This window comes from Orbicella faveolata, unplaced genomic scaffold (genome assembly GCF_042242905.1).
Source record: "Orbicella faveolata isolate gen_17 unplaced genomic scaffold, um_ofav_v1 contig_4, whole genome shotgun sequence".
Taxonomy (NCBI): Eukaryota; Metazoa; Cnidaria; class Anthozoa; order Scleractinia; family Merulinidae; genus Orbicella; species Orbicella faveolata.
The window spans coordinates 3,972,720-3,996,837 of NW_028301569.1; the positions used below are offsets into that span (position 1 = coordinate 3,972,720).

At 38.0% G+C, this 24,118-nt stretch overlaps 1 long non-coding RNA gene and 2 pseudogenes across 1 annotated transcript; all 3 read left to right on the plus strand.

Moving 5' to 3' along the window:
• The first annotated feature begins 434 nt into the window (after positions 1-434).
• On the plus strand, positions 435-5,977 carry LOC149101066 (uncharacterized). Its single transcript, XR_016203083.1, has 2 exons — positions 435-1,155; positions 4,025-5,977. It is a non-coding gene; the product is annotated as an uncharacterized LOC149101066 (long non-coding RNA).
• A 514-nt stretch (positions 5,978-6,491) lies between these two features.
• LOC149101067 (melanocortin receptor 5-like) lies at positions 6,492-7,885 on the plus strand (annotated as a pseudogene).
• A 9,305-nt stretch (positions 7,886-17,190) lies between these two features.
• LOC149101068 (DELTA-actitoxin-Afr1e-like) lies at positions 17,191-22,772 on the plus strand (annotated as a pseudogene).
• Positions 22,773-24,118: the final 1,346 nt, after the last annotated feature.

Below are 24,118 nucleotides of genomic sequence, written 5' to 3' on the forward strand. Positions count from 1 at the left end.
TAAATTGAATTTGGGTTAGAAGGTATGCACCAAACTAAATCGCTGCATTGATCGACACCGCACTAAGCTGTCTTCTTGTGAACTTTCCGCGCATCCACAACGACAAAATAAAACTAGAATTGTTACTGCACATGCAGGCGTCCCAAGCTTACGTCTCTAGAAAAGAGAAAAATTAATTCTCGGACACGTACGTATTTATTCATGAAGGACCATGAAAGCGTCACGTGTTGTATGAGTTCAAGACGGAAAGAGCCCCGGTGACCGAGTTTGAACTGACGCGAGTTAGATTAGGCAGTTAACCATAAGGGACACGGCCGGCCCAACGACCGTTTTCTCTCGAATGCTTTGAAACGCTGTTTTAGGCTATCTCGCGTACTTTCAAAGCTCTGTAGGTTAAGTTTAGGTTGCGCAAAAAAAAAATTATCTGTTCGGTTATTCTAGAGGAGCTTGTGTATCTCGTACTTATTAGGGCTTTTTTGAAAGTGAAGAATGATCAATTAATTGACCTCGCTCCCAATGTGTGGCTTCATAGCTCAGTTGATAGAGCATCGCACCGGTATCGCGGAGGTCACGGGTTCGAATCCCGTTGAAGCCCTGATTTTTTTCAGGCTTCTTCTTTCCAGTTGCTTAAATTGGAAAATTAACTGCGATGATCATTCTTCACTTTCATCTATAACCGCAGTTCATATATGAAATATTTCATATAAACTTTACATTATTAGGGCTTTTTTGTCCATTTCCCGAAAACGTTAGGACTTATCGCCTTTCCGAAAATGATAGCTGACTTTTTTTCGGTACCCAGAATGACATTTTGTTTTTTTGTTTGTTTGTTTGTTTGTTTGTTTTTTGGTGATTTCTACCGTTTTGTGCTTTCATTGCCATCACTGTTATCCCAGTCCCTTTATAAGAGCATACCAGCCTTGTGAGTACCCGATCACCAACAAACAGGAATCAGCGGTCTTCATGTTAGGTACCAGGTCCTCTCGGTTCTCCCGCCATGTTTGGCAGTTCGTTGGAACTTGCATCGAACTCGAGCTCTGTTTTAGCGGGCCAAAATCCACCCTACCTTCGCTTCGTCATCGTGCACGGTTTCAAGGCAAAATTTTCCGTTACCCAGAAGCTGAAGATAGCGATTACAGGCAACAACAACAACAGGTAAGCAAGTTTTGCATAAACTGAACGAGTAGAGTAAAGTAGCGTCAAGATACGTATACAATTCATTTTGCCTTTGGTTGTGAATGTGTCATTATCAAGGAGAAGTTACTTTGCTTATGGAATCGACTTTGTTGAGGTTTACCTGCTGTGCATAAAGGGCTTTATTATCTGTTATTATCTGTTCTCGATAACCGAGTAAGAGCATGCGACATTTGTTATTGGCTTATATGCACCTTATGATTCCTTCTGATGCATGCTCTTGTAAGGTTATGTTGCCCTCTGATGTGAATGCTAGTAAGCTAAAATGTAATGTGCCATCTTCAGCAGAGAAATTTGTCTTATGCTATTGTAAGTATTCTGAAGTTACTCAAGTGTCTACAGTTGTACCTACATGCAAGTTACAATATGCTACACAACTGTACATGGACATTGCACCTACTGGTGCTGATAGTAAGTTAAATGTTGTGAAATTTTCTTTCACCAAAAAAAACACTACGATACTTTATAAAGAGGTATACATGTACCTCAAACTGTCATGAAAACTACACAGGACTTGAAAAAAAAGGGAAGAGTAACTTGCCCAGGCAGGAAAATCTACTTGTCTTGGACGACACAGTATAGTCAATCGATTATTTCATAACAATCAATAGGAATTAGTCAATGATATCAGAAATCAATAAAAGGATTCGTCATGAGTAATCAATTGTGATCAAATTTTCAATAAACATTATCAATTTTGCTGATACTAGCGTATCTTCTAAGCAACATTTAATGAGAAAGAAATGAACAAAAGATATAAAGTGAAATATGAAATCATGAATACAATTGCATAAAAACATAACATTGTATCTTGTAAACAGAATATTTTGCTGGCATACATGTATCAGGGACTATGTTTTGGGGATCTTTGGTAGTGCCTTTGAAATCTACATAAAAGAGTTACAATCAAACATTGTGTTGAGGGACACAATTTTTCTACAGTTTATGTGAACTAACAAAGAGAGGCCAACTTTCAATTGATTCCCTAATGACTGATAAATTTGGTAAAATCAAATTGATAACTTGAAACTTCTCTAGCATGTGAGTATGAATTTCTTTCAATTGATTGATAGCACTGATAACACTTACATTAATTTCAATTTATTGATTTATATCAATTTATGGATCAAGTTCAATCGATTGCCATACCCTGGGATGACCAGACAGCATTTTAGAGACCTGTTACAGCTGTACATTTTACTTGTACGAAATTGGGCTCTTACCAAATACATGCAGGTTTCATGTGTCATGCATCTGTTCATTCATCTGTAGCAGGGCAGGAAAAAAAATTGTAAGTCACTTGCCCAGTGGGCCCGTCAATTTCAGTTTTCACTTGCCCCCATTTAAATATTAGTTGCCAGTGTGGTGGCCAGTAAGGAAATCAGAGGACAAATGCGAATGAGGTACGCTCGGATTCCTAACTAATTCTTGCTTTCAACCTAATAATTAACGAATCTTTAGGTCTTAAGTTTTGAAATGGAGTGACTGGAAATTATCACTTATCAAGCTGGCATTTTTAGTGAGACTCCCAAGACTACTGAGGCTACATTGTAATTTCACTTGCCCACCGGGCCACTGAACTTCTATTAATATTTTTCGTTTGCCCAAGAGCAAAATTTACTTGGCTGAGGAAATCAGACCTGGTTTTTTCCTGCCCTGAGTAGATCACAGATAACACCAAAATGTGGTAAAAACAAAAAATATTCACATAAGGCATTACCAGAGTGTGTCACAGAATCTGTGAATTTTTCAGGCGTGTGTCACTGATGTTCTTACCACATTTTGATGTCTTCTGTGATCTATTACTGAACAGATGCGTGACAACGTAGAATCTATCTGCTTTGTAAAGCATAACAAAGAAACAAAAACAAACATTTATGACATCAGCTGTACCTTTGTCCACCAATAGAGCATAAGTGCATGTAAGAAACAATCAAATTGTGCCTGCAAATAACTTGACTTATTATTTAAACATTGTTTGATAGGAGTTTGATTTATTGTGCATGAATATTACAATGTAGAAGATAGTGAACATTGAATATTTACTGCCACACATTTTGAGTTTAGTTCTTCTACATCCTCTGATATTCAGTGCCTTCCAATCAGAGATGCAAAGTTTTTGTCACACAATAGCTACAGATGTAGATGTAAGATCTGTTTGATTGATGAATATTCAGGGCTCAAAATAATGGCCGGTCAACGGGCAATGTCTGGCCAGAATGGTGACTTGGCTGGCCAAAAACTTCACTTGCTGGTCATGTTGACCAGTCATGTCATGTTGAGACGGTCACGTTGTTCATTCTTGAATAAACAATCAAATCTCCAACTGTAAATCTGAGAGTTTTTAATCTTTTTTTTATTATGACCTCTAATGAAAACATACACCAATGCATACATGTATCTGTTCGAACGGCTAAAGACCATTCGCTTGCTGTTTGTCATGCGTTCAAGATCGATAGGAATGCCATTCAAGTGACTGGGGTTAAATCCGTTCGGAAAAATATTAAGCCAATTTTTAAACAGTCTAGCAGTGACTGGAACAAACAGACTATATTTGTGGGTTTAATTTGGCTCACATTACATGTACTTGATTTTTGCATAAATATCCTGACCGGTCAGAAACGAGACGTGACCGAGCTAAAATTACTTTGGCCAGTCAACATGACCGGCTACAGTCCGATTTCAAAGGTCACAGTATAAATTGGAATGATAAGAAACAAAATAATAACTCCAATGTAAAATTCACTGATTGATATCATACACAGAATTTGCTGATTCATACTCAGACATAACTTATCTTATTTAACGAAATGTTTTATGTTACTTGTAGGATGAAGTAAAATTGAGAGCGGTCAATACATGCATACTCCTTGGCATTGATGCTTGATCAGGAAAAAATCAGCCACTGAGAAGTCTACAGTACTTATGACTCTATAAGGGTCCAAGGCCCATTTCTTGAAGGCCCTGGAAACTTTTCGGGCCCAGAAAGCCATCTTTAATTGAGCTGTGTCTAAAAACTAAGAGTTGTATATGCCTGAAACTTCTTGTGTGAAGGAAACCTCTGTTCATATTGAGAATAAGCGATTAAAACAGCTCTGTAAGCATAAGATTTCAGATTTTGGTAAGGCTTTCTGGGTGCGAAAACTTTTTGGGACCTTCAAGAAATGGGCCCCTGGTGCATTACAGTCTAACATGGTGACCTTCAACACTTTGATATGCTCTGGCAGCTTTCTGGCATAAATTCAACCACTTTAAACATTATTTTTTAATGCTTTGAAGTATCACTTACACTGTACCTGTGCTAGTGAATTAGCATCAAATTTAAATATCTTAGATTGCTAGGTTGATACTTATTGTTCAATACAGCAGCTATAAGATTTCATCATAAAAAGCAAAGGCTCTTTTTACAAACATGTAGTACCAGAACAATAATTTATTAACTTATGATGTGTTATGGGAACTATGGTGCTAGATACGCCTTTCAATTTCAACAGGCCCCTATGAATTTTTTTTACAGTACAGTTTTTTTTATCACAAAAAGAAAAAGTAAAATTTTGAATATTGTTTACAGTGAATGTTTTGTCAGGGGTCCAAAATGTTTGTACTGTTTGGATTCCGTACAGTTTTGGAAAAAGAAGGAAACTGTGACTTTGTAAACATAGCCTAAAAGATGTCAGAAGCCTTGTTTTATGTTATGCAATGTAGTATTCCTTTGGCATGAATGTTTTTATGATGAATTTAAAATGTCAATCTCTATCTTGTGGTAAAGGTTTTTTCTCCCTAATTTCTGTTATTTCAAAAGAACAATTCACTCTATGAAAAAAGTTGATCAATACTTCACACTTATGTTGCAGTAATTTTCATAATAAGGTAAAGGTAAAGTCTGCATACGAGCCACGTGGCCCAACAGGCTGGAGCTTATCCCGCTACCTGTAGCAGGAAGTGACTAGGACTATTTCTACTCCCCCTTGATGAGATGCCAGCCATTGCAGGGTTACCCCACCATTAAATTCACTGCTACCCACTTATACACCTGGGTGGAGAGGCACTGAGAGTAAAGTGTGTTGCGCAACAACACAACAGAATGTACCCGCCTAGAGCTTGAACCCGGATCGCTCGATTAGGAGTTGAGTGCACTACATGTAACTACAAGGCCATCGTGCCTCCCCCATTTTTCATTATTAAGGCTAATTTAATCCTACATTAATTACTTAGTAAGAAAAAACAGTTTATTCATTCGTTTTATGACAAAGGTATTATCATTATGTTACATTTGACTTTGTGGATTTAGTATATATTTAAGAAAGGTATCCATTCGCAAACAATTTTAATTTAGTAATACATCTAAATTGCAAAATTTTTACTAGTTGTAGCTGACAACAGTATACATGTAGTTCTTAATCATTTTATTATTTAGGAATTAAATAGAGCTGAATATGACATGGTTTCGCACAATCTTGAAAAGCTCTTGAATTTTAGTAGTCTCCTTGAAAAGTGCTTGAATTTGGTTAAAGGAGCTCAGTCATGGTATTTTAAAATATTTTGGCCATGCACAAAATTACATTTAAGTCGTCTTGTTATGGATAGATAGAAAAGAAAACATGTTTTATTTGTTGCAATGTATACATTGTACACCTTATTCATGGCATATAAAAACTATTTGAATTTTACTGAGTTTGTTCTGATTGCAATAAATTTCTGATTCTGTATAAATTTGCATATTTTCTACTATTATAATTAAGGTCAACAGATTTGATTACAATAAAACAGTACATTCCATGCATTTTTCTTCAAGTTATTATTTACAAGTCATTTATCGTACAGGGTTTCTGCCTCCTTTTTCGATTTCCATGTTATTTACAGGCTCCCTTTTTCCATTTCCAGGTTATTTACAGGCTCCCTTTTTCAATTTACAGGTTATTTACAGGCTGCCTTTTTCGATTTCCATGTTATTTACAGGCTCCCTTTTTCCATTTACGTGCTATTTACAGGCTCCCTTTTTCGATTTCCATGTTATTTACAGGCTCCCTTTTTTGATTTCCATGTTATTTACAGGCTCCCCATTTCCATTTACATGTTATTTACAGGCTCCCTTTTTTGATTTACATGTTATTTACAGGCTCCCTTTTTCGATTTACATGTTATTTACAGGCTCCCTTTTCGATTTACATGTTATTTACAGGCTCCCTTCTTCGATTTACATGTTATTTACAGGCTCCTGTTTTCATTTTCCATGTTATTTACAGCCTCCCTTTTTTGATTTACGCGTTGTTTACAGCCTCCCTTTTTTGTTTACATGTTATTTACAGTATTATGGCACCCTCCCTGTATTAAATTTACATGTTATTTACGGGTTTCCAGGTTGAATCACAAGAAATTTACAGGCTATTTACAGTATTTGCAGGAACAGTTTACATGTAATTTACATGATCTTAGCCCTTTGCTTTGAAACATTTACAGTGTTTTCTTCATCATTTACATGTTTCACTTAAAATATTTACATGTTATTTACATGAAACCTCCAAAACATGTAAAAGGGGAAAAATCATGTAAATTATTCTTTAGTCTTTTTTTGATTATTTACATGTTAATTACATGTTATTTACATACTCTGTAAATTTTCAACTTTTCCAGTGAGGGGCCAAACACTCAAGAAACCTTGCGAATATTAAAAGCAAATGAATGTAACAAAGAAGAAATCGTGGTAGGTACATCAGTAAATCTCAAGATGAAGATGGTGAACCTAACTGTGAATGACAATGAGACAGCGATTCAAGGTTTATCTTGCAATACAATAAGACATCTCGATGTAAATCAAAGGATAGTTATTTCTGCATTTAATATTCCTCTTTCCATCACTGCATTTCTGAGGAATGTTCTGATCATCATTGCACTTCAGAAGCCGTCGTCTCTTCATCCATCATGAAAGCTTTTGTTTGGTTGCCTCGCAGTCGCCAATCTCGGCGTGGGCCTCATTGCACAGCCTCTTCGTGTTACCTAATTGATGTCTCCAGAACATTCCAAGTTCTGTTACCATGCTTGGGTCCTTTAGAATACTTTAGGTCTCATTTTCTGTGGAGTATCTTTGTTGACACTGACAGTAATAAGTATCGACAGACTTCTCGCTCTGATGTTGGGGTTACGATACAGGCACGTGGTAACTTTAAAGCGAGCATGGGTCGTTGTTAGTCTATGGCTCTCTATAATTACCATTGTAATAATAACATTTTACCTCTTTTCGATTAGTGATTTTGTCGTATGCACGATCTTACTGCTGTGTATAATAATTTCATCGTGCTCTTACACAAAAATATATTTCACATTACGAAAACATCAAGCTCAATTACATAGTCAGCAAACAAAACCGAAAGAAGAAGGCTCAGGACAATCCAAGAGATCTGTTCCACTGAATATAGCACGATACAGAAAGTCAGTGTCCAGTGCATTGTGGGTGCAAATGACTTTAGTGGCTTGCTATCTTCCTTTAGGTGTCGTCATAGCTGTATTAGTTATTACAGCTACCCCATCTATTGAGTTAGCTTGGGAAACAACGTTAAACGCATCCCTAAATCCATCTATTTACTGCTGGAAAATCAAGGAAATAAGACAGGCAGGGAAAGATACCATTTGCCGGTTATGTTGTTGCTCAAGGTAAATGTCTCTAAATTTCTTGAAGAACGTACCAAGCATAGAAACCCAAAATAGTTCTTAACTTTCCGTTCATTTATTGTTGGGATAGAAAAAATATCACGTGACATGATATTGTTATGAGAAAATTCGCCATTGGACCGACATTTCTTTATTATTTGGAAAATTATAGAAAAAACCGACAGTAGCCTCTTTTCAGTTAACAGCTAGAAATCTAAAGTTATTGTTCTACTTTGTACTTTGCCGACTCTTTGTACACCTGGGCGTGTGCAACGCTGTTCCACTAGCTTTCATTTAGAAAACAAGTAGTTCGTTATCGGGTCATTTGAGTTTCTTTTATTATTAAAATCTACTTTCCGTTCCCCGAGAAACTAGCCAGCTGAACTACTTTTCACTAATGAAGTTTTATTAGTTTTCTCGGAGGTTAGCCAGCTGAACTACTTTTCACTAATGGAGTTTTTAATGCTTCTATTCATAGGATAATTTTTCCTTGCTGTCGGTAACACCAATTCAGAATTTCAAATTTAAGTACCTCACTTTTAATTTCCTAAGTTGGTCTATCTTAATCTCAGCCTGTGTAATTTTAATCCTAGCACTCTATTTTTAATTTTGGAAGCCTCGTGGTGTTGATTAGAATTCGCTATCTTAATTAAGTACTTTCCGCTCGTATTGTATACTTGAAGTTAAATTAGCATATTGTAAACACTTGACGTGTAAAGGATGATATATAAGCAAGTACGTTTGTAAAGCTTTCTCGATTACATCGATTACATCGATTACATCGGCTACATCCTTACGATTTTTACAGCGGCTACTCCGCCGAGTATGTCAGTTTCACTCTCGACATTAGAGTGCAGAATAAACTACTGTTGGACCAAGTTATGTCTCTTCCTTGACGTCCGTAGTGAAGACCATTGAAGTAGATCCTCGTGTACCAGGAAATTGTGACGAATTTCCGTTCCCGCAGCCAAGCAGTGCTCTCCAGAGTTAGATTCCCCCAGTTGTCAGTTCAAGTGTCCGTTCAGTCCGAAATTTACAGTGTTGCAGGAAAAACTTATCGTCACAATATTGCGATTTACTCGAGATCAAACATACATAATTCGTTTTTTATTCTTGTATATTCTTGCCATACTCTACATATGAAGAAAATGGCATTAGAATTTTCGTGTCACATCTGGTTCCCACAAAATTCATGTTTTACCGATTTTTAATTTTTTGGCTTCCATGAAAATATCAATTGACTTTAGAAACACATTACACCAGACTTCCATCCATTTTTAATTACTGGTGTAATTTTCATATTTACCAGATTATAGGAAGACTGTTAAAAAGCTTATTGGAAATACTTGGTATGGTCCATAAAAAACTGTATTGAGAAAGCTAAACAAAATAATGTCATCGGAGAGAGTGGGAAGGGGGGCGGGGGGGGGGGGGGGCGGGGTAGAAGAGAATAGAGAATATATCACTTTACTTATACCCGTCACGGCAAAAACATCAAAAACATCAGGCCTTTTAAAATTACAAAACTCTAATTACCTCGTAATATCAAATACGATGCATTAAAAAGGAAACTAATAATACTAATATCAATTAAAGTGCTCTCCATGAATGCCGTGTGTTTATAGTATTTACATGCGTTAGAACAGACCGCTGTAGCCGGATTTAAAATTGGTGAGAGTTTTTGCTTGCCGCAGCAGCGCTAGCACCGCACCACCATTATAGCTAAACCTGTTCCTTAGAAGGTTGGTGCGGGGCAGTGGAACAGCCACTTTGCCCTCGCAGTCCTTTAGCAAATGAAATGAAATTTTACTACGGTCGGTGAGCTATGATCGGAGATAATCTGGGGCAGGACCATTTAGTGGTTCAGGGACCATCGTCGCTGTTTCCGATTTTTGTTGAACATCTAGTTTTTTCCAGCCAAGTCTTATGATGAGATCGTCGGCACTGGCGTCCTAAGAAGAAGAAGTCAAGATTCAGCTAGCGCGACTTTGGAACTTTGGAAACTTAGTGCTTAGAGTTTTGTTGCAGTTCCCCACTACGACCCTACAATAATCGAAATAGGGTTGCACTAACGTGTTATAAATGTATAGAAGGTTTTGAACGGCACAAAAGGACGGCCTCTCTTCAAGACGCCAATGCCAGAGACAATTTTTTTGGGGGAAATTTTATCGATATGTATATTCCAAGTTACTTTTTCATTTATATACACACCAAGAAATTTGGCAAATTCAACTTGGATTTATTATGGAGACTCTATAAATTGTTATTGACAGATAGCATTGAAGATAGTGAAGTGGAAAATCGCTTGGAAAAAAAAATATCTTGCTGACCTCGTAAAGGATGCCAAGTCAGTTGCAAGATTTTCTCCATCCCGCAATTTCGAGTCGGACGGAATGGCAGTTTCAAAATGGCGGCCTCAGTAGTCGCTTCTTTCGAGACGAATTTCTTCCGGATAGCTGGCACTTCAGAGGCAGAAACTTCGGTGAGTGAAAAAACTGAATGTTCACTTGCAATAGGCGAAGACAAAAAGTCAGCTTTTTGGAGTGACATTCTCCTTTAAATTTTTCGTGTTTTAGGGAATTTTCGGTTCACCCAAATGATGGCCCGTGACGGCCATTGTCAACACTTAGATTTAACACAACTTTGGAAATCACGTAAACAAAAACGATCTCTTTCGCGTTCTTTGCCTGTTAATTCTTGCTTTCTGTTGTTATCTTAATTTTTTTTCTTCAGCAGCCAGTGCAACCTATCTTAGAAACGTTAGATCAACCTCCGCTATAGTTTGTAACATGGATGTCAAATGGCTAAGACGTACGCTGTATACCAAGACTTGGTATTAACTGGAGTATGACCGCCATGTTGCGCGACGTCGTCGCGATCCATGCCGCTAGCCATGTTGACCATGAAAAAAAGCGTTGCATGGGTTTCTGTTTCTATGAATGTATGCGGTTCTGTTCCTATAGTTACGAAGCTCCCCTTGGCGGGGTCGCCGGGGCTCCGTTGTAATTACCGGACCCTGGGGTATTGCGAAAACCAGGGCAAGACAAGGGTTGAAAGAACGAGGTGACCTAACTAATTCAGCCGGAATGATTTTGACGCTACAAAAACAGCAGCAAAAGTAGAAAGGGGAAAATTTGGCAATTTTTATTACTGGTCTCCGGAAGTCAGTAGATCTTATCCATATCTCCATACCATTTTCCATATCGCTGTAAAACCTAACTTTTCACTTGTACTCCCCAGAACACTTTTTCAACTACTCTGAACAATAGTCAGTACCACTTCGATCTTCTATAGAAGGACCGGAAGGAGGACGGAACGATCATGGTTACTGTGCTAGCAGAGTATTGTTTATATTCACTGCTGCACCCCTTGCGTAAGCACTTTCTTCAGTTGTAGTAGTTCTGCGAATAACACAACCAGTTCGGATTCCCTCTCAAATCCTGGACTTAGACATTCTTTTCCGCATAGCGGCGCTTTAGGAACTAGACTACACCTGTTCAGGTCAGGTTTGTGCGATGCGCAGTAATACCATAACTGAAGGAAGTGCAAAAAGGGCAAAAACAAAGATCTCTCATATTACTATAATGAGAAGGAGGATAAATTTCCTGAGCCGTCAAGAGTAAAACATGTCAAGGAAGTGTCTCTAATGCAGTGTGAGAGGTCAGTATTATTCCTTATAAGCTAAATGATACCAAAAGCCAAGATCAGTTGACTACACAATTGAAACAAAAAACCCGGGGGTACCCCCATATATAAAAGACGGGGGTGCCCCCATATAAAAAGGACGGGGGTGCCCGTCGTGCCCTGTAACACGTAAAAAGCGGTTTTGCACCTCTTAGGCTGTCAGTATTTTTAAAAGCTCCACAGCGGAAGCTTTCACAGTACCTTTTACGGTATTGAGCTCAAAACAGTGACGAGCCGAATAGTTTGTTGTTTTGGAACTAATACCTCTTAGGGGTGAAAAACTTTTTAAGCCACGCTCGCAAAACAGGATCCTGGAACCTCTTAGGGGTTCTTTTCGAAATTCCCGACGAGCACCACGGTCCTTTTCATGCAGGAGACCTCCCACGGAACAAAAAAACTGCTTTAAAAGTTTAGATTTTCAATCATCTTAACTTTTTAACTTCTCTATCCAGCCTCGAAAGGTTCACTGAGTAATTTTGCCCAATTGTCGTTTTGTCTATCTGAAATGACACGCTGTCAGCAGTTGAAAAAAAAATTGTCTTGTGAGTCATTTCTGAATAAATATATCAAATAGTGAATTCAACCGGAGAGAGGAAGGAACTTCCCCATACTGGCAGAGTATTGTTCATATTCACTGCTTTACCATTCTTTTTAATATGTCCTCGCATTAGCACTTTCTGCAGTTCTAGTACTTTTGAAGTACACAACCCTACACTCGTGTTAGCTTTGAATTTTTTTATATGGTGATTTTTGAGCCAGTTGACCTTAGTTTTTGGTATCTTTTGCTTATAATAAACCTGACCTCTCACACTGCATCAGGGACACTTCCATGACACGTTTCAGACTATTGATGACTTCGTTACTAAATATATCCTCTTTTTTGTTATTATGATATATAAGATATCTTTATTTTTGCCCTTTTTGCCCTTCCTTCAGTTGTGGAACTACCGCGCATCGCACAAACTTGAGCTGATAGTCAAGTTCCTAAACCTTCACTGTACACTAGCAGAGACATTCTTAACCTGATATCAGGAAATATTACTCCTTCATTTGACCTGACCTTGTATCAGTGCATTGCTGGCAGAGTTGCTTCGATATTTCCTAGACTATCCTCTATCAGAGCTCGTTTCTGCTAGCTCTCCCCAGTTCCCGCCTTACTTGAGACAGACAATAGAGGATCTATGGGAAGGAGACATTTGTTTTGCAATTTTTATTACTCCGGAAGTCATCCGGTAGCATTCCATATCTGCTGTATAACTTAACGTTTCACCTCGGCTCTCCCAAAAATACTTTTACAACTACCCATCTATAGCGGAGCTGCTTCTATCCTTCATACATAAACTGGAAAGAGGACAAAATGGTCAAAGCGACTCTGCTAGCAGACTGATTGTTTATATTCACTGTTGTACCATTGTTTTTTGCCCCCTTTTTATTGTTTTTTGCCCCTCTTCCTTCAGTTATGGTAGTATTGCACATAGCACAACCAGTTCCGGTTCCGGTTCAAATCCCGCAGTTGGACATTCTCGTCTGCAGTGGCGGCGCTAAAATTGTTCTCTGGTAGTGTGGAGGTTCAGGAACTGGACTACACGTGTTTGGTTTGGGCGATGCGTAGTAGCATCATAACTGAAGGAAGTGCAAAAAGGACAAAACTAAAGATATCTTATATCATGATAGTGAGAAGAAGGAGATATTTAGTACGGAGCCTTCAAGAATGAACCATGTACACTGTCTCTGATGCAGTGCGAGAGGTCAGATTTATTATAAGCAAAAGATAACAAAAACTAAGATCTATCGACTTAAAAATCGAAACAAAATCTGTTTCAAAAGTTTAGAATTTCCGGTTTCTTCTCCGATGTATTTTAACTTGATTTGTTGTTTATCTGAAATGTCACGCTATCAGCAGGAAACAAAAAACAAAGAAAGAACAAAACAAAATCTTGTGAGTCATTTTTTAATAAGTTTGTAACATGACTAAGTTAGTTCAGAGGGCCAATAACTAAAATCAACCAATTAGATTGCTTTATTGCCGGTGTAATGTTCTCTCAGTAAATGGACCGGGCGCTGTCCCCAACTCTCTTTCCCTTCTGGTCTGTTTAACATCAGACGGGTCCCAATCAGAATTGCGCGCTTTTTGCAATCCGTAATCGTGGTATTTTTATTATTTTTATTTTTCTATAAACCTTTTCAGTCACGTAATCTCTTATTAACCACACACTCGGGACCGTACTAGGAGAATATCGGCCCTCCGTCTTTTTTGTACGGACCTCGATGCATTTGGTCCGTACTGTCGAGACCTCGGGCCGATATTCTACCAATACTCGGCTTAGGTCGCAGTGACTCCCCATATATCAAATAGTGTATTCAAATCATGATGGAAAGAGGAAGGCACGATCATTGGGACAGTTGCTATCAGAGAACTTTTCATATTCAGACTGCTGTACCATTCTTTTCAATATGTCCTCGTTCTAGCTCTTTGGAACTGTCAGTTCTAGTAGTTTTAAATCAATCTTAGTTTTTGCAATTTTCTGCTTGCTGTAAGCATGACCTTTCACACTGAATCAGCGATAATTCTCAGCAAGAGAAAATGAGTCCCTCATTTTCTCTTGCTCTCAGTGAAACTTTCAACAAGACTTACTCCTCAAGGCTCTGGCAACTTATCTTTATCATTATTATGATATAAGATTTCTTTATTTTTGCCCTTTTTGCATTCATGGAAGGCTTTATGCATTCATGTCTCAAGGAAGTGCTGAAACGAGTGCACCTGGCATACGAGCTTTGGTCGAAAATAACGACACTGTTTCAGCACTACTTCCCGTAATTTCTAAAAATATCGAAGCAACTCTGCCAGCAATGCACTGAAACCAGGTCAGGTCAAATTTAGGTGCAACATTTTCAGATATCAGCCGATTAAGCCAGATCGGAGTAAGGTGACATTGTGCAGCCTTCAGATGATGTAAAAAGAGGGTCCGCTCATATGAACCTGCATCCATACCATACTTTGCATCAGTTGCAAGAAGAAAGAAGACTTGACGGTTTTTCACCAAAAAAATGGTGAGTGTATATTTTCATTTGCTATTTGTCTGCTGCTAGATCCATATACAAAAGCAAGACAACAAATTATACCCAGAAATTTTGTCGAATTTTCGAGTTAAAGTACGCAAGAATGCATTTATACTGGCGCGAGAAATTATTTTGCATCATTTGTAGTTTTAAGTTGTTGCCGGGCAATTAGGCTGTCAAGCGGATGCCTGTTTATCTGATTTTGTGGTCAACATTTCACATTTTGGAGCTGCAAATCAGTTTTGAGTAAGATTTAGAAACTAAACTGTAAAGTTTGAACTTTATCTTTCCCGCATGATCACTTACGGTTTTGAATTGTTTCGCTTCAAGTAATCCTGGCTTCTAATTTGATGATCTGCTCGAAACAATGGGAATTGATTAAAAGAGGTCACACTTGTGCCGCATGCCGCGGGATCCTGGCTGTAAAAGATTCACTCGCTAATTCAATTGATAAGAGAGGTTATTGAAAAAAGTTCATCTACCTAATTTTCTTCCCTAGGGTTTGAAATTGTTGATTTTTTGCCTTGCTCTGTTGATTGTCGCTGTGTCTGCCTCGTCAATCTGCAAATGCGGTTCACCTGAGGAAAAGGTCATGGTTGAAGTATAACAACAGATATAAGCTTTCTCTGCCACATGCGTTTTAATTTGATGTATTTTTTCGCATCCAAGGGCACATGATTTAGAAATTAAAATTTGCTTAGCGATGTATTTCAGTGTGATACTAATCGCTAGAAGGTTCTCTGCTTTCTAATATTGATTGCTTTCATCGAACCTTCAAGACGACCAAATCCGGTAGCTAGCTGCCCCGATCCCCTCACAGTATAATTTGATGAGTTGAAATAAATGTATAATTTTTCGCTCTTCAGGCTTTGCAGGATTCACCCGCTAGTGATCCGGTGAAGAAATACAGATTAAAATTGAAGACAGAGGATGGAAAAGAGGAAGAGGAAGAGGTTGAAATTGACACAAAGAAGGAAACAGACAATCCATGTGCCAAAGACTTCGCCTGTTAAAGAAGAGGCAAACCGTGGTCATTGACTTAAAAAAAGGTTAATGACTTTGGAGCACTGCATGTTCAATTCACTAATTAATTATAACTTGCTATCGGGGCCAAGGAGAGTATGAAAAGAAGAAGGACCTGTTCAGGGAGAGGGGAGGGTAGGGGGCTAGTGTAAAGTTATGATGCATTCGTTCGTTATTGTCTCCAAAGCTTATTTTCGGCGATATCCAAGGCACAACAGCTCGGCTAGCAAGGAGTTCTCTTCTTATATGCCTTGAAATAAGACGTGAACACTACATGTATAGGAACAAGCAGTTAACTAGTGTATGGGTTAAGGCCATTTTGAAAATTTTGAAATTTTGGGGAATATCACTCGAATATTCCCCAGTTTTAGCTGGGACATATTCAGTCACGGACGCTTTTAGACCAATCGTGCGCGAGCGAAAATATTCCATGGATTATAAATAAACAATAACTTCCATTTGGCGGGAAAATATGCTCGGATATTTGTCCGCTGACATTATCTGTTCCGAGAAGAGAACAGTATTTTTTAATCTATTTACTCTGTATATATTATATTACAATTACAGAATACTTACATTACAAAGCTTACAATTTACAACACAGTACTCAGTAAAATCGACCATAATTTGCTACCTTCCTAGTTTACAATTATCACTTACAAAATGTTATTTTACATTATGTACTTACAGTACGCAATATTACTTATTTATAAACATTACTTTCAATGGAATACATTACATTACATTAACTCACTTACAATACATTATGTTACATTACTTACTTACAATACGTTATATTTCTTACTTACAAGCACAATATTTGGAAAAACTGTAATAACTACCTTACACTTTCCAAATTAAATGTGTGATTACGTACTGCATGCATTAATTAATGAAACCAGAACACTTCTTTAACAACAGTGTGATGTTTGTTTGACATAAGAGTTATATAATGTTCAATTTCTCTTTTGTCAGTTACCAGATTTATGTAATCTGCGAACTGAAATTTAACGCTACTCAGTGCTTTAATCCAAACAGTTTTCCGAGAGAGCGCAGCTCGAGGAAAACTGTGAGCTTCGAGGAACAGATATTGTCCAGGGGCAAATATCCGAGCACGTTTTCGCGGCAAATGGAGGCTATTGTGTTTATTATCCTTGAAATATTTTTCGCAAAGCGCGCTGTTTTGAAAACTGGGGAATTATATCTCGGAATCCTAAGTTTTAGCCGACGCATATTCATTCACGTGACGTGTTTAGACCAATCGCGCGCGAGCGAAAATATTCGATGGATTATAATGCGTGACATCGGTATGAAGATCCATTTGTTTTAAGCGCGTACTATATATTTAATTAAGAAATAAACTGAGTACATTGGTGAATATTGAATAATTAAATACTGGTGTACCACGGATGTACACCAACCTGGCGTTTTCATACCGGGCTCTGTAAATTTCTGCGAAACATTTCGACGAATATCTGAAGTTTAGGGAAACGCACAGGCATAAAACTTATTAAAACTACATAAAACTATTTATGTATTAAAAAGAAAATAGCAGGACTAGCGACAGCTCCACAAGTACGCATGCAAATAAATCTATCTAAAGAGCACTGCGGTACCTCGCATGAAGAACTCTTGAGCACTTTCATGGAGGCCCGTGCCTATCAAGGACGCAGGTATAATAAGTACTGTACAGCTGTGCAGGGAAAAGTTCTGAGCGGGGTAATTCCCAAACGAAAAATTTATGCAGTCGACATATGTCAATTAGGTATTTTGCGCAGTCTGTTTAACCTTTTTTATTGGTGCTATTATGCTCGAGGTACTTATCTTTAATTAAAAACTTTGTATCCATCCATAGACTTCATGGAGTCCACGCTATTCTTAACTTTTTGCGGTGGAATCAGTTCCAGTCCCGGGATCATTTGCGGTCCAATTTGGGAATCATTTGCGGGACGGGATTATTTGCGGGCCTGGACAGCACGATGGCCGTTTTTCGTAAATTTCTGTGCAAGTACAGCAAATACGAAAAAAGCAACAAAACCTGGAAAGGGAAACGTGATTACAGACATAGAGGATATTACATATCCTCGAACTAACGTGCAATGTTCTTTTTATTATATAGACATACTGTGACGGCGTTTTTGACGATTTTCCGAAGATTTCCGAAGATTCTTTAAAACTTGTCCGAAGGTCACACGAATGTTCCGAATATTTTCCGGAAATTTCCGAAGATTGACGAAGATTGCCGAAGACTTTCGAGAAAGACCCGAAGGTGTTTCGATCATTCACCAACGAATTTAAGTGCAATTTAAGAGACAAACTTGATATCGTGGAAAACGGTAAGTCAGTTTTTTGTAATTTTCTATCTTTAACGAACATCAGTTTATTTCCAACATTAACCAAACTCGTCGTTGAAGCAACGTTCGGCTGTCGAACTGCTTGTCATTGGTAATGAATGTTCTGTGTTCTTATTATTGTTTTCTAGGTTGAACATGGACCACCTCAGTTTTATCTTCTCCTTGCCGTTAATCCTTTCGGTTACTACTACTACCTTTAAATTTGCGATCAAAGCAAAAAATCCAACTGGAGAGGTAAAATAAAGAAGTGGCTTATGTTATTGCCTTTAATCAAACTCTCTGCTTGCAACCCTAAATGGCCTCTCTCTTGAAATTTCCATGGCATTTGTGGTCTGTTTTACGCCATGAATGAACTTGTAATTTTAACACGAGCATGAAAAATGTAAAAGAGCGTGAACATTGACTTCAACAAATCGAGGTGCTTTTTAGAATCTGACATTTAGCTGAAACCAGCGCTTACGTAAATACTTTACCAAGAAAGTAAAATTGAAACTGCCACAATTTCATTGAAATACATTAAGTTAATTTGCGTGCGAAAGGATTTTATTTATATTTTTAACACTTTGTAAAAGGTGAAAAACGTCTTTGCATGGGTTTGACACTAAACAATATAGCCGCTAAGTCCTTGGATATCTTTTTCTCCACATAGGAACCAAAAGAACTGCCCAAAAGCAAGGTACAAACATTTGTCGCGCTTCATTAGAAAAAAAGAAATATAGTAAACAACTATATGTAAAGTCAACAAATAAAGTAAACACATCATGTTGTTGCTGATGTTTATTGTGCGTTGTAACTGAACTGATTCAACTATGCTGTCGCCATAAGATGAGAATCAGAATATACAAGCCATTGAAAGGTTAAATTATTGCATTAAGTGTAAATAAAAATGCGACAAGAGATAGTTTTAAAATATTGCTAACTGTTATTCTAACATTTTGGCATTTTTTTTCTTTTCAAAGCGGGAAACTGAAGCATTGTTAGCAGATGCTGGCTTGGACCACTTTCCTTAAATGGTTCCCAATCGCCAGGTCAAATAATTTTTTTTTTCCCCGTAGACAAAATTATCTTACTTTTCGCTTGAACAATTCAATTCTTGCTTTACTGCACGCTATTTAACTCTAACCCAGATCTCCCGCGCTTTAACGTCGAACAGAGTGAGATTTGGATAGGAGATTAGCATGCTATTTGATTTTATTAATAAATTTTTCTGATTACCGCTGGGTCAAAAAATGCTTTCTTTGAAAGTATGAAAAGTGTAAGTAATTATTTACCGAATATAACTTTCTTTCCTGTTGCTAATGTCCCATTGAGAAGAACAATATTACTTGATTTTTTTTATTTTTTTAAAATAAATTTTCACAATGTTGGGCACATGAATAAAGTAAGTGATCGAATGTTAAAAGCGTGTGAGATTTAGCTTCTCAGTTGTGTTTAATCATTACCACTTTAAAGACAGCATACATGTACAAGTTATGCAGCGCTTACGAGTAGATACATAGAGGATATTACACGGTGGCGAGAAGATATGAATTTTACGAGGGGTATATTTCCCAGTAAAGCACTCGTGTCTATATAACAACATGGAATATCCCACGAGTCCGTTGTATTTTCTCGGTACACGCATGAACCTTAAGGCGAGTGTGTATACCAGGACATTACAAGTGATAAGTGGACTATTCCATGGTGTACCACTAGAGAGCGTTGCATAACTATTTTATACCGTGACAGGAGCATGTCACATGGAATGTCATATGCTCCTGACCATGAATAGAAAATACAGTGGCCAACACAATCAGTGGCACATGATGGGTAGGTTACATTGAATACTGGGTAGGTTACATGGAATACTGGGTAGGTTATTAAAACCAACTGAATGAGATGACGGGTTTTTTTTGTTTTCTTTTGGATTGCTACATCGGAACTGGAGGTCTTTTTGAAACGATTTCATAACGCTGAAGCTAAACTGCAGGGACCGAAGGACTTGGAAGACCAAGACAGCGAAAAGTCCAAGCGCAAAGGTAAATGATCTTTAGTAATTGTAGTTAGTAGACGGACACATGAAATGAATTGTTTCCACAGTTATAAACCCCAGTTAGAATCGGTCTCGGAAAAAACGAATACACACGGAACAATACTATATGAAAAAGGGTTAAAATTTTCCAGAACTTGTCCTCTAAATATCGTAAAGGTTCGCCACCACTCCTGAAAATCAGGAACTGATAGTTTAGGAAGTAGTCTGACGCTAGCTAGTTTGCCCAGGGTAGGTACTCTGTAAGTCATTGGGTAGGGGTGTGCCCATGGAGCACTGAAACCCTTATCCTATACCAGACCATGATCAGACAAGGCACCTTAAGCCCCTACTCTATACCAGACTAGCTATTTTCCATGCAGAAACTTTGTCACTATCGTACTCCAACATGCTTTAAATGAGCCAATATACTTTCGAGTTTCATATTCTATTATGGAACCCCGGGTAAAGAACCCTGCTCTACACTAAATTATTCAAACCCTGGCCACTTGTTTGGGACATTATATCCTATTCTAGAGCAAAACTGTCTGATTTCTTTACGCTATCCCTGACTAAATTGCTTGCAAACCTTACCTTACACAGCGGCAGATACCAATATAACCTCCCCGGCTAGAGAGTTTCTCATTAACACGAGTAACTAGAGTAGTTATGGCCCTCTCTCTCACGCAACGCTACGCTCTCGGGAGAGAGCGTAACGAGAGAGCGTAACGTTGCGCGACAGAGAAAGGGCCAGGCACGGGTTTCTCGAAAGGTAGATAACGCTATCCTCCTGATAAATCACCAATAACTTAATGTGGACTCGCTAGAAACAAGTTTTTTTTTCGTCTTGATTTTGCTTTTATCAAGTCTTTTATCTGCTTCCCTAGATCGGTACGACTTCTGGTAACGTTTTAACTAGATTTCGGTTGATAAAAACTTTGCAAGGTTTTATTAACATCCCACTAACTGGCTTATTTATTTGTGCAGGAACTGTTATTAAAGGTGCCGAGCTTACAGTCGGCCCTCTACAAGACCTCCTAAATGTTCTCGCTAACGTAAACCGCAAATGCGCCGTTGGTGTTGAGAACCAAAGTGGACTTGGTTGGCAGCAAGGTTCTACCTACTTCTTTTCTGGCACTGATGAAAACTTGCCTTATTCTGTTGATAATGGTAAAAGTGAATTCAGTATTTACATGAGGCTCGCTAGCACAGTACTAATCATGCTTGAACTTGACCAACACAATATGACCAACTTGATTGTTACACCTTGTTAGACAACAATTTGTTTTTCTGATAAGATTCTTGCACAAATACCCTTCGCCTTTTTACGCCATGCTTGTTTTGTGATATGATTGTCCAAGTGACATCCCTATTTTTCAGAATTGGCCTCTTTTAAAAAGAGCCGAGATTCATAAGTAAGAAGAAAATTAAACCGTTGTCAATAAAGCGCAGACCAAAAGCAAATTACCCAGTACAGTGTTTTTCGTTGAGAGGTCTTAATATTAATTTTATATTTAAACATGTGATAAACATTTCAAAAGCAAGACACGACGTTTGAGTTTCAGTATTCATAATTACAAAGTTCTAAACGCCGTTGAATTGACAATGAAAAGCATGTTTTCTAAACTGAAACGTTGTGTCGTGATTTTGACTTGAAATGTGTAACATCTATTCTAACACTACGAAATTTCAAATCTATGTGTACGCTTGCAGAAGGCATGCACAGATATCTTCTCTAGGGTTATACTTTCTTGAAGTCCAAAGTTTAAAGTCTATTTGTTCCGAGAGAGAAATATTCCTACTGTTTTTCGTATCCAATAAAAATATTTATCATTCGATGCATTTTTTCTTTCTTTTCATAGGCTGAGAGCCCACCACCTCACCTGTAAATAACTGTTTACAAATGATAGTCTGTTCACGCCTAGTACCGTCTAAACGTGTTTTGCTGCAAATAATATTCTGCTCATGCGTAATTGTAACCCTGCTTCCTTGTGAAAAATGACGGATCGCTTCCTTGAGTTGTCGGAGAGTGCTTTAAAATAATATGAAAAGAAACTTGGTCATTGAATGATAAAGCAATTGTTAACCTCGGTTGTCGCAAAATATCGTGATTTTTCAGTGTCTCACGGATCAATTATTTGCCTCAACCATCGGCTTTGGCAAATAATTCATCTGCTGGTTACTGGCAAATCAAGATATTTTGCGATAACCAAGTTCAATAATTGTTAATTGATTGTCTGTTTCTTTTGTTGTTTTCCTTTATTTTCCACAGTGTATGCCGTAGTTTACGGACCTCGCAAGACGTCTGGACCAGGCTGCAACGGGAGTTGTCGGAGTCGTGGCCTACTACATTCCACGCATCGACAAAACACTTGCTGTAATGTTTTCTGTTCCGTTTGATTATAACTTTTACCAGAATTGGTGGAATGCTAAGCTGTACCCTGGAAACAAAAGGGCCAACTATGATCAGTACTATGATTTGTATTATAACGCAAACCCCTTCAAGGCAAGTGGTTGGCATGAGAGATCCCTCGGTTCTGGTCTGAAATTTCGTGGCTCTATGTCCAACTCTGGTAAAGCTACCTTGGAGATTCATGTCCTTAAAGAATGAGGAACTGGCATGTAAACCAAGCATGCTTACACAACTTGCTCGCATAACCGATTTTAGTAGTAACAATCTGTACTCCGTCCTAACTTAAGTTAGAGGCTAATGTTTAGCACGGTAACCACTCACCGAGTGTATGAACGACTTCTAAGTAAAAATCTGTGGGACTTAGTATTGAAGAGTTGAAATGACAAATAAATGTGTGTAGAAAAGAAACTGTTTCATTGTTTTTCACAAGTGAACTTACATCGAGGAGTTTAATAACCTAGTAAGGGAAGCTCCTCTTAAATACGCTGATGGCTTTCCCTTTTTAACCCCTAAACCTAGTTTGCAGGAAATTTAAACTCTCACCAAAACGTTTGTGCAGCACGGGGCTAAATTAGAAAACTATCACGAGTAGATTGGCTCCGTGGACGATGTTTCCGAAAAAATTCATTGAACTAAGTGCAAACTAATTTATACGCATATTTTTAGCCTCCCTTTGCCGATAATCTGGGTGACACTTCATTGTTTATCGATACTGAAATTATAGTCCAGTATTTCTGGTTTCTTTCAACCCCTGAGGCTTTATTTAGTTCCTTTGCCGAGAACCTTTTAAACACTTTTTGATCCGTAGTCTTAGGCCAATATGTGTCTTTTTTGTTTGTTTGTTTGCAACTGAAGTGGAAGCTTCTTGTTTCCTTTCAACTTTCCATCGATTGGCTTTGGGCTTCTCAATTGTTTTAGTCTAATGACTTCTTGCAGCGCCTTAAAATATGCTGATACACTGAAGGGAAAATATTTTACTCATGGAAGGGTGCTCACTTCTCGCCGTTACATTTCTTGCTAGAGCGGATCGCTTTATTGCGTTCGAGAGAACGCAGTTCTAATCGGGTAATGCGGAAAAATTCGAGTTTTGTGTCTGTATCTTTTTATGGACACCAATTTGGCGCCCCCAAACAAATTATTCAGGAGCGAATGACGTCATCACCATGTTCGTCCATGTGCTTTCTTTGGAGTGTTGTGCAATGTTACGGACTTTCGATTGTCGAGGCAGCTTATTGTGGACTGTAGCGGATAAATTGGTTATTTAAAGTTCGAAGTCAGGGTTAATGGAATAAAAAAACCTTGTCTTCACGAAATGTGTACGACTTTTCGTGCGAACAGAAAGCTGTAGTTTGGCTGCGTGTTGTTTACCCTTCTCTCTTCTTAATTCGACCAAAACCAACGCTGCTTTCTGCTGTATAAATCAAAGGAGGAAATGTGTAGTTTCATTTCGCTGGCCTAGACTTCTGTGCACAAATTATGTAACATCTGACCCAAAGAAAGTGTTTACATAGGAAGAGTTCAACTCCCACAGGATTGCTTTGGTACACCAACGTGTCCTCCATACGCTTTTGAAGAGTATGTCATACATTTCTGTTTTCGAATGTATTTGGTGTTTGAATGGTGTTAAAGTAATTTTCGATCCCGTCCGCAGGCAATTAAAGTAATTCCCCTGAAATAAAATTGCACATAGATTTTTGTTCAAACTTTGTCTTATGAATATTTTTCATATGAGAA